The sequence below is a fragment of the Natator depressus genome, chromosome 14, assembly GCF_965152275.1.
Source record: "Natator depressus isolate rNatDep1 chromosome 14, rNatDep2.hap1, whole genome shotgun sequence".
Lineage (NCBI taxonomy): Eukaryota > Metazoa > Chordata > Testudines > Cheloniidae > Natator > Natator depressus.
The window spans coordinates 40,027,498-40,039,166 of record NC_134247.1 but is presented as its reverse complement, the minus strand read 5'-3'; the positions used below and the strand labels follow the sequence as shown (position 1 = coordinate 40,039,166).

At 50.3% G+C, this 11,669-nt stretch overlaps 1 protein-coding gene across 1 annotated transcript in view; it reads right to left on the bottom strand.

The window, feature by feature from the left end:
- LOC141998456 (butyrophilin subfamily 1 member A1-like) overlaps nucleotides 1–11,669 on the bottom strand; it is a 321,911-nt gene that overhangs the window by 195,126 nt on the left and 115,116 nt on the right. The gene's annotated exons all lie outside the window — the stretch shown is intronic.

Genomic DNA, 11,669 nt, shown 5'->3' with positions numbered 1-11,669 from the left:
GGTAGTTTCACTTTCCTGAGCTCAGAAATATGCCCCGCCTGCAGCAGCAGCAACTGAGTGTTTCCCTTCCTGGAACTGACTCAGGCTGTTTGCTGAGCTGGAGCCAGATCACTGGGAACATTCCAGCCTTGGAAGCTTTGGTGAGAAATGTCCCAAAAAGGCTCCGATCCTGCAATCAGCCCCCTCTGCCGATGTCTGTGTGTGTGTGGGGGGTCACTAGGGCTTCACATGCACATCAACATCCCCCTGTCCTGATGAGCTCACAGAACTGCGTGTCTAAGGGTATGTCTACACTACGAAATTAGGTCGAATTTATAGAAGTCAGTTTTTTAGAAATCGGTTTTATATATTCGAGTGTGTGTATCCCCACAGAAAATGCTCTAAGTGCATTAAGTGCATTAACTCGGCGGAGTGCTTCCACAGTACCGAGGCTAGAGTCGACTTCCGTAGCGTTGCACTGTGAGTAGCTATCCCACAGTTCCCGCAGTCTCCGCTGCCCATTGGAATTCTGGGTTGAGATCCCAATGCCTGATGGGGCTAAAACATTGTCGCGGGTGGTTCTGGGTACATATCGTCAGGCCCCCCTTCCCTCCCTCCCTCCGTGAAAGCAGCAGCAGACAATCGTTTCGCGCCTTTTTTCTTGAGTTACCTGTGCAGACGCCATACCACGGCAAGCATGGAGCCCGCTCAGCTCACCGTCACCATATGTCTCCTGGGTGCTGGCAGACCTGGTACTGCATTGCTACACAGCAGCAGCTTATTGCCTTTTGGCAGCAGACAGTGCAGTATGACTGGTAGCTGTCATCGACGTAGTCCTGGGTGCTCTTTTAACCGGGCGCCTGGGCAAACATGGGAGTGACTCAGCCAGGTCATTTCCCTTGTTTCGTCTCGTGGCGATTCAGTCCTACCGGCAGTGCACTGTCTTTTAACCTGCAGCCAGCAGAAGACGACGGCCAGCAGTCATACTGCACCGTCTTCCGCCGAGCACCCAGGAGATGACGATGGCTAGCGGTCGTACTGCACAGTCTGCTGCCAGCAAGATGTATAAAGATAGATGAAGTGGCTCAAAACAAGAAATAGACCAGATTTTTTTTGTATTCATTTTCTGCTCCCTCCCTCCCTCTGTGAAATCAACGGCCTGCTAAACCCAGTTTTGAGTTCAATCCTTGAGGTTTTGAGTTCTATCCTTGAGGGGGCCATTCAGTTTCTCGCAAACTCACCCCCTTTGTTGATTTTAATTCCCTGTAAGCCAACCCTGTAAGCCATGTCGTCAGTCGCCCCTCCCTCCGTCAGAACAATGGCAGACAATCGTTCCGCGCCTTTTTTCGGTGCGGACGCCATACCAAGGTAAGCATGGAGGCCGCTCAGCTCACTTTGGCAATTTGGAGCACATTAAACACCACACGCATTATCCAGCAGTATATGCAGCACCAGAACCTGGCAGAGCAATACCGGGCGAGGAGGCGACGTCAGCGTGATCACGTGAGTGATCAGGACATGGACACAGATTTCTCTGAAAGCATGGACCCTGCCAATGCATGCATCATGGTGCTAATGGGGCAGGTTCATGCGGTGGAACGCCGATTCTGGGCTCGGGAAACAAGCACAGACTGGTGGGACCGCATAGTGTTGCAGGTCTGGGACGATTCCCACTGGCTGCGAAACTTTCGCATGCGTAAGGGCACTTTCATGGAACTTTGTGACTTGCTTTCCCCTGCCCTGAAGCGCATGAATACCAAGATGAGAGCAGCCCTCACAGTTGAGAAGCGAGTGGCAATAGCCCTGTGGAAGCTTGCAACGCCAGACAGCTACCGGTCAGTCGGGAATCAATTTGGAGTGGGCAAATCTACTGTGGGGGCTGCTGTGATGCAAGTAGCCCACGCAATCAAAGATCTGCTGATATCAAGGGTAGTGACCCTGGGAAATGTGCAGGTCATAGTGGATGGCTTTGCTGCAATGGGATTCCCTAACTGTGGTGGGGCCATAGACGGAACCCATCTCCCTATCTTGGCACCGGAGCACCAAGCCGGCGAGTACATAAACCGCAGGGGTACTTTTCAATAGTGCTGCAAGCTCTGGTGGATCACAAGGGACGTTTCACCAACATCAGCGTGGGATGGCGGGAAAGGTACATGATGCTCGCATCTTCAGGAACTCTGGTCTGTTTCAAAAGCTGCAGGAAGGGACTTTATTCCCAGACCAGAAAATAACTGTTGGGGACGTTGAAATGCCTATAGTTATCCTTGGGGACCCAGCCTACCCCTTAATGCCATGGCTCATGAAGCCATACACAGGCAGCCTGGACAGTAGTCAGGAGCTGTTCACTACAGGCTGAGCAAGTGCAGAATGGTGGTAGAATGTGCATTTGGACGTTTAAAGGCGCGCTGGCGCAGTTTACTGACTCGCTTAGACCTCAGCGAAACCAATATTCCCACTGTTATTACTGCTTGCTGTGCGCTCCACAATATCTGTGAGAGTAAGGGGGAGATGTTTATGGCGGGGTGGGAGGTTGAGGCAAATCGCCTGGCTGCTGGTTATGCGCAGCCAGACACCAGGGCGGTTAGAAGAGCACAGGAGGGCGCGGTACGCATCAGAGAAGCTTTGAAAACCAGTTTCATGACTGGCCAGGCTACGGTGTGAAAGTTCTCTTTGTTTCTCCTTGATGAAACCCCTCACCCCTTGGTTCACTCTACTTCCCTGTAAGCTAACCACCCTCCCCTCCTCCCTTCGATCACTGCTTGCAGAGGCAATAAAGTCATTGTTGCTTCACATTCATGCATTCTTTATTCATTCATCACACAAATAGGGGGATGACTACCAAGGTAGCCCAGGAGGGGTGGTGGAGGAGGGAAGGAAAATGCTACACAGCACTTTAAAAGTTTACAACTTTAAAATTTATTGAATGCCAGCCTTCTGTTTTTTGGGCAATCCTCTGTGGTGGAGTGGCTGGTTGGCCGGAGGCCCCCCCACCGCGTTCTTGGGCGTCTGGGTGAGGAGGCTATGGAACTTGGGGAGGAGGGTGGTTGGTTACACAGGGGCTGTAGTGGCAGTCTGTGCTCCAGCTGCCTTTGCTGCAGCTCAACCATACACTGGAGCATACTGGTTTGATCCTCCATTAGCCTCAGCATTGAATCCTGCCTCCTCTCATCACGCTGCCGCAACATTTGAGCTTCAGCCCTGTCTTCAGCCAGCCACTTACTCTCTTCAGCCCGCCACCTCTCCTCCCGGTCATTTTGTGCTTTTCTGCACTCAACATTATTTGCCTCCACGCATTCGTCTGTGCTCTGTCAGTGTGGGAAGACAGCATGAGCTCAGAGAACATTTCATCACGAGTGCGTTTTTTTTTTCTTTCTAATCTTCACTAGCCTCTGGAAAGGAGAACATCCTGTGATCATTGAAACACATGCAGCTGCTGGAGAGAAAAAAGGGACAGCGGTATTTAAAAAGACAATGGCTACACTCTTTCAGGGTAAACCTTGCTGTTAACATTACATACATAGCACATGTGATTTCGTTACAAGGTCGCATTTTGCCTCCCCCCACCGCGTGGCTACCCCCTCAACCCTCCCCCCTCCCCGTGGCTAACAGCGGGGAACATTTCTGTTCAGCCACAGGCAAACAGCCCAGCAGGAACAGGCACCTCTGAGTGTCCCCTGAAGAAAAGCATCCTATTTCAACCAGGTGACCATGAATGATATCACTCTCCTGAGGATAACACAGAGAGATAAAGAACAGATGTTGTTTGAATGCCAGCGAACATACACTGCAATGCTTTGTTCTACAATGATTCGCGAGTACGTGCTACTGGCCTGGAGTGGTAAAGTGTCCTACCATGGAGGACGCAATAAGGCTGCCCTCCCCAGAAACCTTTTGCAAAGGCTTTGGGAGTACATCCAGGAGAGCCGCGAATGCCAGGGCAAATTAATCCTTTCACATGCTTGCTTTTAAACCATGTATAATATTTTAAAAGGTACACTCACCGGAGGTCCCTTCTCCGCCTGCCGGGTCCAGGAGGCAGCCTTGGGTGGGTTCAGGGGGTACTGGCTCCAGGTCCAGGGTGAGAAACAGTTCCTGGCTGTCGGGAAAACTGGTTTCTCCGCTTGCTTGCTGTGAGCTATCTACAACCTCATCATCATCATCATCTTCTTCGTCCCCAAAACCTGCTTCCGTGTTGCCTCCATCTCCATTGAAGGAGTCAAACAACACGGCTGGGGTAGTGGTGGCTGAACCCCCTAAAATGGCATGCAGCTCATCATAGAAGCGGCATGTTTGGGGCTCTGACCCGGAGCGGCCGTTCGCCTCTCTGGTTTTCTGGTAGGCTTGCCTCAGCTCCTTCAGTTTCACGCGGCACTGCTTCGGGTCCCTGTTATGGCCTCTGTCCTTCATGCCCTGGGAGATTTTGACAAAGGTTTTGGCATTTCGAAAACTGGAACGGAGTTCTGATAGCACGGATTCCTCTCCCCATACAGCGATCAGATCCCGTACCTCCTGTTCAGTCCATGCTGGAGCTCTTTTGCAATTCTGGGACTCCATCATGGTCACCTCTGCTGATGAGCTCTGCATGGTCACCTGCAGCTTGCCACGCTGGCCAAACAGGAAATGAGGTTCAAAAGTTCGCGGGTCTTTTCCTGTCTACCTGGCCAGTGCATCTGAGTTGAGAGTGCTGTCCAGAGCTGTCACAATGGAGCACTCTGGGATAGCTCCTGGAGGCCAATACCGTCGAATTGTGTCCACATTACGCCAAATTCGACCTGGCAAGGCCGATTTAAGCGCTAATCTACTTGTCAGGGGTGGAGTAAGGAAATCGTATTTTAAGAGCCCTTTAAGTTGAAAAAAAGGGCTTCATCGTGTGGACGGGTGCAGGTTTACATTGATTTAACGCTGCTAAATTCGACCTAAAGTCCTAGTGTAGACCAGGGCTAAGGAGTGATATTTAGGCTTGGCAGAATTCATTTGATTTAATATGTAATTTTGACAGATAAGATTAATATTTATTTGTAAGAATTTGTTTGTATTTATCTAGTTAAACTTTCAGTTTCATTTTTTATCAATATTATTGTTCACAGTTGTGGGGAATGGGGGGGTCAGACAATATTTTAATCAGACAATAATTATTTTATGACAGTGGACAAGGAGATTCAAAAAGTTAAAAAGTGTAACTGTTCAAACACAAATTGTCAACATCACATGTCAAAACATACTAAGTAAATCTCCTTAAATCAAACTCTAGTAAGTTCTCAATCAGCATTTTTCTTACTGTGCCTATTTGTAAATTTCAGTTATCATCGATGGAAATTTTTCTCCGTGGTTTGTGTGTACAGTGAAATCAACATTTACTGACATCTACCGATAAAATCTAATCTTTCCAAGTCTAGGGATATTCAATTCACAGGCCAAAAACTTGGTTAAGCTGGAATCAATGTTTTAAAGGCCTGATTCTGACATACGCTAAGACAGCTCTGCCTCAGTGTAAAGGAGACGCAGTGTCAGAAGTGTTGCCAACATTCATGATTTTATAATGAGTCTCGTGAACATAAGAACGGCCAGACTGGGTCAGTCCAATAGTCCATCTAGCCCAGTATCCTGTCTTGTGACAGTGGCCAATGCCAGGTGCTTCAGAAGGAATGAACAGAACTGGTAATCATCCAGTGATCCAGCCCCTGTCACCCATTCCCAGCTTCTGGCAAACAGAGGCTATGGACACTTCAAAGAATGGTTTTGCCTGTTATTTGGTGTGTTTGTTAAAGCCCCAGCTCCTGGAAGCATGTGATGAGGTGAGACTCTTGGCTTTTGTTTCCTAAACAAAGGAAGTTTTTGCTTTCTTGATTGCAGAGAAAAACGTAACAATGTGATCCGAGTGCAGCCTAAAGGTCTGAGAAGCCAGATGGCAAATAGAAAGAACCCAACATTTATTATTAGCTATTATTTTTAAGTCTCACGGTTTTTAAGGCGATCTCATCATTTCAGGGGTTCTGACTAATGATTTTTAAAAGTTTGGAGTTGGCAATACTGTGAGAATTCAGGCCTTAACCCTCTATTCACTACTTATGGAAAGCCCCCTAATTTAATGTGATCATTTATCTAAAACAGCACAGTCAACAGAAAGGGAAACGGAGAGGGCAAGGTGTGGGAATGCGCATGGGGCCGGGCTGTAGGCCCAAGCAGCAAATGAGCCCAGGCCCCTTGGAGTAAGGGTGAAGTAAAGAGATAAATTACAATATTCATTTTTATGTTTAGGTCCTTAGAGCCTTTGCTGGAGAAGCCAGGCCTGAAAACACGAACTGATCACTGCCAATGCAGTATTGCCAGCAGCATGTAATCAAAAATCTTGAGGTTGGCTGAAGAAAACAAGAGCGGTTTTCTTCTAAGAAATTACATTCTGGAGTGTTTGTTTGTTTCTGAGTGTTCATGATTCCCTCTGGTCATGTTTTCAACTTTTTCTACTCAGCCATGAGAGCAAGAAACTGACCTTTGTTAAAGTGAGAGCTGAGATTGTGATGTAGTCACAGGATTCCAGGAGCTGGGGCATGAAGAGAAACACCAGCTCCTTCCACTGGCGGGAGAAATTGATTATAGGAGTCAGGTATTTCTTTGATGCAATCTTTATTATTTACAAAGAATTTCCACACATTCGTGTGCCCTGAACACGGTACAAACAAACAGCAGCTGGCAGTTTCCTTACTCAGAAATGCACAATTGCCTTTCCAGGGAACCCTGTGCCTGAAGCAAGCTCTGTCTCTCCATGTCCTGCAGGGATCAAACTCACGACTGCTTCTCTTGGCTTTCTGCCTCACGCACACCAAGCTGCCAGCCAATCCTTCAGCCCCTGTGTTTCTAGCTAGATCCAGGGAAACCCATCTTCGGCTTAGTCTAAACTTAACACTTAGATCAACCTAGTGACGTCACTCAGGGCTCTGAAACATTCTGTGCTCTGAGTGCCACAGCTAGATGGACCTAACCCCTGGTGCAGACAATGGAATTCTGCCGATGACCTGGCTGCAGCCTCTCAGAAAGGGGGATTAACTAGAGCGATGGTGTCATAAATATAAAGGGAAGGGTACACACCTTTAAAATCCCTCCACACACCTTTAAAATCCCTCCTGGGCAGAGGAAAAATTCTCTCACCTGTAAAGGGTTAAGAAGCTAGGATAACCTCACTGGCACCTGACCAAAATGACCAATGAGGAGACAAGATACTTTCAAAAGCTGGGAAGAGGGAGATCATCAAAGGGGTCTGTGTCTGTCTGGGTGAGGCTTTTGCCGGGGACAGAACAGGAATGGAGTCTTAGAACTCAGTAAGTAATCTAGCTAGATATGCGTTAGATTATGATTTCTTTAAATGGCTGAGAAAATAAGTTGTGCTGAATAGAATGAATATTCCTGTCTGTGTGTCTTTTTGTAACCTAAGGTTTTGCCTAGAGGGATTCTCTATGTTTTGAATCTAATTACCCTGTAAGGTATTTACTGTCCTGATCTTACAGAGGTGATCCTTTTCTTTTTACTGTTTCTTCTATTAAAATGTTTCTTTTCAAGAACTGAATGCTTTTTTCATTCTTCTAAGATCCAAGGGCTTGGGTCTGTGGTCACCTATGCAAATTGGTGAGGATTTTTACCAAACCTTTCCCAGGAAGTGGGGTGCAAGGGTTGGAAGGATTTTGGGGAGGAAAGACATTTCCAAACTATGTATTTCTCAGGAACCCAGAGAAATGTTTGGTGGTGGCAGTGGAAAACCAAGGGCCAAGGGTAAAATAGTTTGTACCTTGGGGAAGTTTTAACCTAAGCTGGTAAAAGTAAGCTTAGGAGGTTTTCATGCAGGTCCCCACATTTGTACCCTGGAGTTCAAAGTGGGAAAGGAACCTTGACAGATGGAAAAAACATTTCTATCAATGCAGGATGCATCTACGCTATGGCACTTCAGTGACACAGCTGTAGCTCTGCTGCCGTAGTGACTGTAGTGTAGACATACCCGTATTCTTCCTGAGGCCTGGTCTACACCTACAACTTAGGTTGGCCTAGCTACATTGCTCAGGGCTTTGAAAACTTGCACACCCTCTGTGACGTAGTTAGGTTGATCTAACCCGATGTAGCTGCAGATAGGTCAAGGGAAGAATTCTTTGTCACCCTAACTACTGTCTTGCCCAGAGATGGATTAACTGCATTGATGTATTGTATGGATTAACTGCATTGAACTTCTATAGATGTAGGAAGTGTCTACCCTAGCCACTCATTTCTACTGGATATTGGGATGAATGCGCACTCCCCAGTCCCTGGCTCTCCCTCTCCCAGGCTCCCTGCTGGCGTGGAGCCTCCAGCTTCTCCCCAAACCCCCAAATCCCAGTTAATTAATTCTGTTTCCCTGCTACCCCTACATTTGCCTGTCCCCAGCCCAGCTGTTAATTCTGCCCCAGCAGCCCTTACATCCCTGTGCTGCAGGGAGGTAGTGGGGAGGAGCTTCCAGGGGTCATAGAGCTAAGCGGCCAGAGGGTTGGGTAGACAGGAGTCCTCCAGGTCATAGGTACTTGGATGACTGTGGCTAGAGAAGAAGCAACCTCCAGGGTCATAGAGATGGCATGATAGAAAGTCCACAGGGATCGGTCATAGAGACTAGGGCTTGTGAGGCTAGAGAGGCTGATCTCAGGGGCCCCAGGGGGCTATTTCCCCCCACTCCCCAGGTCTCAGGGACACAGGCGGAGCCAGGGGCGGATTCTCTCCCCAGGGATGGGGCCCGGCGGGAAAGTGAAGATCGGGGCCTCGTCACCAGCCTCGATAAATGTCACCTGCCCCCGGCCACAGTCCAGACAAACCCGGATCCTGCTGGGGGTCCGACTCCGGGGCAGAGGGGTCCCAGGGGAAGTGAGAGCCTCGTACTGACCCCCCCAACCACCCAACAGAATCCCAGTCTCATTATATTTGGTGTGTTTGTTAAAGCCCCAGTTCCTGGAAGCATGTGATGAGGTGAGACTCTCGGCTTTCATTTTCTAAGCAATGGCAGTTTCTAGCCCTCTCGGTTGCAGAGAAAATCTGGAAAAAGTCACCGAAATGCTGCCTAAAGGTCTGAGCAACCAAAAGGTAAATAGAAACAATCAAACATTTATTATTATTACATTTCATGATTTTGAGGAGCCTGACTTGTGCTTTGTAAATGCCGGGGGTTGGCAATACTGTGCCACACAGGTGCTGACTTCTAGTTTTCCCTGGAGGTGCTCCACCCCAAGTCCCCGTCCCCACTCCGCCCCTTTCCCCAAGGCCCTGCCCTCACTCCCCCACATCTGGCACACCCCTTGCTCTACCCCTTCCTACTTTTGAAAACCTGAGGCTTAGAGTCTCACCTGGAGAAAACAGGCCTGGAAACATAAACTGATCAATGGCCTTGCAGTACTGACCGCACACAAGTGTTCAAAATTCATGAGATTGGCTGGAGGAATCATGAGATCTTTTCTAAAACCAATCACATTTTTGTTCCTGAGTGATGAGGTTTCACTCTGGTCATATTCTCAAGTTTTTCTACTCAACCACAAGAGAAAGTAACTCTTCAGACTTCCAAACTTTTCTAGCAAGAAACTTTATATGTATTAAAAAAAAGAGATTCTCCTATATTCACTGGATTCCTGGAGCTGGGGCTTTAAGAAAAGCAACAGATATTGAAAGAATCCAGATGAAATTAGGAGAGTTTGTAATAACACCCTTGTGATTTGTGTGTGATTTGATGTGGAAGCCATCCTCCTAGTGTCCTGGGCATCCTGCCCCAAATGACTAGTGAGGAGACATTCCTGTACTCCCGCTATTGCTTTCCCAGTTTATTCCTCTGGGCATCCTCCTAAGACACATTTCTCTGTGCTCCCAAGGAAGGGTTCTGTCTCTTGTTCATCTGCAAAGCTCCGCCAACTAACAACTGGGACAGTTTCCTTAATCACTGACACCTCTCCTGCCCCTGCGCCTAAGGGCATGATGCCTTCTGCTGGAAAGGAGCTAGTCTAAGCCCCTCCCATACTTGGAAGCACACTGCTTCCCTGTGTTACAGAGTCACAGGAATCCTCACCCACTTCAATGGTTTCTGAGATTCCCTGCCCCTTCTCTGGGCTCTCCTCTGGGACACATTTCTCTATGCTCCCTAAAGCCGGGTTTGTTTCTGGAGTTACCAGATTTGCCTGTTACTCTGGGATACGCTCATTTATTAGGGTTTCAGAGTAGCAGCCGTGTTAGTCTGTATTCGCAAAAAGAAAAGGAGGACTTGTGGCATCTTAGAGACTAACCAATTTATTTGAGCATAGGTGCTCTTTGATCAGAGCCTTTCTCAGTCAAGGCAACAGGACAAGCGCATTGCCTCCCGTGTCTGCCTGCTGAGTTGATGTACTGTAATGGTGAGAGACTGTAATGGTGAGAGACTGTACCAGCCTGGAAGTACACTGAAGGAAATGAAGAGTTTAAATTATCCTCCACCTGTCCCACTACGATGAATCCAACCCACAGGTCACTTGGGCAGAAGTATCAAGGTCAGGCTGCTACATCGTTTGCACAGTAAACGGCCCCCCAAAATAAATGATCTTTAAATGCCCTCACGCTCTGAAGAGGTAATGGACACAGATGTACCCCAGGCAGGCTCGTTTGGAAGCCGACGACTTTGTGCGGCCACCCCACCCCGCGGCCACGTTTTGGCCAAACAGGACGAGGCAGCAAATAAGAACAACCCGACGGATCAGTAACTGGCAGCAACTCGCTCCCCCGGGCTGCTGCAGGCAGGACAGCGCTGCCGGGACCAGCGTCCCGTCCCGTCCCGTCCCGCCCCGCAGGAGATCGCTACAGCGGGGGCAGCGCCCTGCGCCCCCCGGCGGACCAGAGACTGCGGCAGGCACCGAGCAGCTGCCGGCACCGCGCAGCTGCCGGCACCGCCCCGGCCGGGCTGCCCCGCGGCGCCGGGGCCCTTCAGCTGCCGGGACCGCAGCGCCTCCCCCCGGCTCAGACTCCCCGCAACAGCGCCGCGCGCAGGGAGCCACCCGGCCCGGACTCGCCGCAGCCAGGCTGGGCTTTGTTGCGCCTGCCTGAGAGACCCGCGCGCCCCTTCGCCTCTACCCCGCCCCGCCCTGCCATTGGCTGCTCAGCCAGGCCGACCCCGCCTCCCGACCGCTCTGTCAGTCACGGGCGGATGTCCACCTTGCCTGGCGTAGGGGATTTTGGGTGATGTAGTTTTTGTGCGACGGAAGTGACGCCAGCCCCTCGGTGGTCAGGCGGAGAGTCAGCGAGCGCCCTCCGCGTGTCCCGGGGCGTTGTCGGTCGCCCAGGGAACAGCTGAGCCCCGGAGCCCGGTGAGGGCGAGGGGCACGTCCCGGCGTTGCCTGTCCCGGGGGAGTCTGGCACCGTGTTTGCCCCACCGTGGCCACAAGCCCCCCCCCCGCCCCATCCGGAGTGTCCCAGCCTGGAGCCTGGCCCCGGCGCGAGGGAGGGGTGGGGCGAGCTGGGGCAGGGGGCTCGGGCAGGGGAGAGGGCGGAGAGCCCAGCCCCAGGGCTGTGTGAAGACGGGCCCAGGCTGGGTGAACGGGGCCTGCTCGTGGGAAGGAGCCGGGGCAGCTTTTCTCCTCCTCCTCCTCCTCTCCCCACGCGCTCATAAGAGCGGCCAGACTGGGTCCGCCCAAAGGTCCGTCCAGCCCAGCGTCCTGTCGTCTGCCGGTGGC